A 4,315-nucleotide genomic window follows, 5' to 3' on the forward strand; every position below is an offset into this window, starting at 1 on the left:
CCTGTTTTAGCCTGTTATACAGCAACAAAAAACCCTACTGTTTGCTTCTTTTTCTTTGTTAGTCCGATTCTGATAATCGGACTCCTAAAAATTGGACATCTGAGAATCGGACAAAAAACTGTCAAAATTGGACAGATATCTAGAACACAAATTTTGACACATCTAAACCCCGAAATTGACCCCAAAAGGCTACGTAGAGCTAAAGGTACATCACAGATCCATCACTGGGCTGAAACTTAGAGCAAGTAGTTCAAAATTTGGCTATAAACGATCCTCCAAATTGCGCATGGTGTTTACCGTAACGGCCCTGCGGGCCGGGGGGGACTAACAGACCCCCGCAGAGGGGGCTCTGCCCCCTCTGCACCTCCCCAAGTAGGTTGGAGAGAAAACGCGCGCCGTGTGACAGGTCCTCCAAATTGGACCCTAGTGTAGTAATGGCTCTACACAAGCATAGATCTTCACTTGCAAAGCAGTAAACAGAAGCCCATACCCAAACAAAGACAAACAAAGATCCCAGAATCTCAACGGGCCAATCCAGCCATCAAGGGCAAAAAGGCCACACCATAAGAACACATGTACATTGTGTTCAAACCACGTTTAGTCAAAGCAGAATGCAACATCATCAAGCCACCAATGCAGAGGTGACTAGACATGACAGTCCTGACGATAGATGTATCCTGAGCAGCGCTGCACAGATGACCCAAGACCTCAGTAGAGAATCCAGGTCCGACTGTGCAGTTAGGGACCTTAAGGCATGTATCATAAGGCTTGAAGCTGTAAACCAAGACCTGAAAGATGAAGACATGGTGCCACCTGCTTATCTTAGGGTCAGACTCACCGCAAAAAGAGAGCATAGTATTGATGCTCTCATTGATGAAGGAGCAGATTTCAATATCTTGACTCACAAAGCATGGACTCTACTAGGTCAAACTGACTGATGGAACTCTTAATCCTTACGGGGAACGCCCACAAGTACTTCTAGGAAAGTGCAGAATCCTTGTAACTATTGAAACAGAAAGCTTGCCAGTTTTGTTCTATGTTCCTCCAAATGGCAAGAATTGCGAAAAGGAAATCCTCCTAGGAAGGCCCTTCAAAAAGGCAAGGAAGTGTGAAGCTGACTATATAGCACAGAGGATACACCTAACACTACCAGGTGTGAGGATAATCACGACTTTTAGCAAGGGTGACCTCACCAACCCTCGAGGGAGGGGCAAGGAGCATTCTGACATACCAAGCGAGCCTAGTAATGAGAGCAAGGAGTTGTTGAAAGAGTTGATACAAGGCAGGTTGAACAGAAAGAACCAGTGACTGAGTGAGGCCATACTTGAAACAAAAAGGTTAGGAGACAAGGCCAAGGATAGGATTTCATACAAATATCGTAGAAGACCACGCAGGTTGAACAGAAAGAACCAGTGAGTGAGGCCATACTTGAAACAAAAAGGTTAGGAGACAGGGCCAAGGATAGGATTTCATACAAATATCGTAGAAGACCATGAAAGAAGCCCAAGCCTTATAGACGAAGGCATCGATGGAGAGCTAGCACAACGCCACGATGGATATCCAAGGCGTTGCTTCGTGCTCAAGGGTATTATGCAGGCAATCAATGGATTTGGGTACCAAAACCCCTAGCTAAACCACCTCTTTCAGAAGCCCAAATTATGTCAAAAGCAAAGAGGCAAAGGAGGAAACCTAAACGAAAATCCAAGTCTCGAACCAAAAATATTGGAGTGATTGAGCCCCTCACTATTGAAATCAAGGAACCAAACATGACCTATACAAAAGTAGATCCCCAGCCTGGCGTGCGAAGCAAGCAGATATTAGAGGTAACTGTCGAGCGTGCACAAGGTCCACTAGTGCCCAAGGAGCCTTTGACTTCCCAAGAGGATAATAAGCACCATAGGCACAATGTTGCTCAAGATAAGGCTGATTGCTCAACAAAACTAATGACAGAATCGTCTAACAATCATGAGCAAATTCTTCAGTCAATGCCAAGCCCACGTAGGAGTCCCAAATCTCCTACATCCTCTTGTTCCAAACGGACACAGGAAGCACAACAGCGGTCGTCAATGGCGCCTGCTCACTCCCAATCTCTATCTCCATCAAGGCTTCCAAATATCCAAGAGGGGGGACATGACACGAGCCATGTCTCTCGGCCCAAGGATAGGCCTGTGCAACCCAATGTGACCAAATCAACTCATGCTCGATCTACACAGATGAATGCTCAAAGGGCAACAAAAGACGCGACCATCTCCGATCGCCCTAAGGACCGGATACCGAAATCCACCAATGGTAGCAAGTCCACCGAACTAGCTGCTAGTACTTCAAATCAGGGATCACAACCGTCACAGCCCGTGGCCGTGACAATGCCCCTTACGGAATGTGTCCTTAGTAGTTTGCCTGTGAAGGAGGTGTCGCAACCAACTTCATTAATAACTCCAGCACTTCCAAAGAGCCTAAAGCCTGGGCTGGAGGAGTTAAATACGTGGGAATTGGCTAAAGAGATAGATTCCCCCAAAAGGGAGACAGTTGTATCCACGCAACCTGGCAAGGCTATTCCGCAGGCCACGACTAGGTCCCATGAGGACACACTAGAGAAGGGAAATGCTGAGGCCTAACCAAGCACATCAGCGGCGGTCGACCTAGCCCAAGATCATGAGCCGTTAGATGCACCTGCGCTAACCAAGAAAAAGAGGAGAAAACAGCGAAAACAACAACAGTTGCAGGTGGTTGTGGACCCCAAGAACATTGGGACGAAGAGTGCTGGAGAGCTGATGAATAAAGCATTGAGTCCATACACCAATGAACCCACTGGTGCCTCTCCTAATAGCGGTGAAACCTCAGACGCATCCGTGTGCTCCAACAAATCAAAGCAGTCATTACCATCAATGGCTGCTTGCAACACTCTATCCACTGACAATAAAACTCGCATTGACAAATCAAGAGTGGATACAACATTGTCATGACGAGGTGACGAATTCACACCAGTCACACCCAAGGAGAACCATGATGCAATAATGAAGCCTCAAGAGAAACATGGAAACCCCAAGAGCATGAGCAATCCTAGCGTTGACCAATCTTGCTCATATAGGCCTAAACCCCCAGCCATGCTAAAGCCTAGGCAAACTCCTAGAACCTTGCATGAAATATCAACCGAGCAAGCCCTCATTGAACATAGAAGTGTCGCAGAATGCTTAACTAAGTTGGATGCTAAGCTCAAGGTGTTCGCACGCATTTACATCCTTGCGGACATGGGCACAATCCCCAAGGAGCAGGTTGGAGATTCCTTGCACTATAGTAGGCTCCTACACGAACGCTTGCGACTCATCTCAGGCGAGGAAGCTGACAAACTGCGCTTAACTGTCACGTTCAATGAAGTGCTCTGCCAACCAAATCTCGTAGACATAGAGCAACTAAAGCGACTATCAGCAAGCCAGAGTCGATTTGAGCAGCGTTGGTGCGAAGGCCGTGTTGCAATGGCCGAACTAGGGGCTTAGATCATGACAGTCTCTGAAGAGCGATTGGCCAAATGGCGATCCCAAAGAGACCCAACCTATGTGGCACCACCACTTCGAGTGCTAACTGCCATTCGGGGCGAGGACTTGGCCGAACCAAGACAAGAAAACCCTCTGTTTGATAAAGTTCTGGCTGAGGAGGAGTTATATGTCGCCAGTAGACTCGGACAAGGTTCCATGCTACTCGATGTGGCAAAATATTTATCAGTATTGAGTAAGCTACCACGTGTGCTAATGCATGTGCCACGCTTCAGTACAATCCCGAGTTCTACCATTGGTTTCTATCCTAGTGAAGCGACCAGGGTTTGGACAAATGTATGTACACATATATATGCAATGATTTTCGTATTACCGTGTATAGACATTATCAACACACACAAGCCATAACAAGTCAAGCGCAGGCAGACAAGTCGGGGCTGCCAAGCTATGCTAGGCCGGTTCCATGTTCACCAGATCATGCCCGCCTCCAAGCAAAGAGCATGTGCTCCGCATTACCATCACGGTAGCTCTATCCAACATCCCTAAGGATGTAAGCAGGGCGCAGTCTCTCTCTCTCTGTACACGACCCCCTCACTGGCCTATCCTTCCGAGGAGGAGCCTTCCAAACACAGAACCACCAACCGATCCAACTCGGCGTGAGTTAAGACCTGCTCGTAGTTAGCGGCCAGAGGGACACCATTACAAGAGTCCAACATGTTCCACACCTCCTCCTCTAATCAGATATGTTTGACAACCCACACCAAGTCCCTCCTATGGGAGCACTTTTATCCCGTATCAAAGCCTAACTCTTGGATTGCATTTTG

This window comes from Lygodium microphyllum, unplaced genomic scaffold (assembly GCF_053477565.2).
Source record: "Lygodium microphyllum isolate KBCC unplaced genomic scaffold, Lygodium_microphyllum_v1.1.10 scaffold_92, whole genome shotgun sequence".
Lineage (NCBI taxonomy): Eukaryota > Viridiplantae > Streptophyta > Polypodiopsida > Schizaeales > Lygodiaceae > Lygodium > Lygodium microphyllum.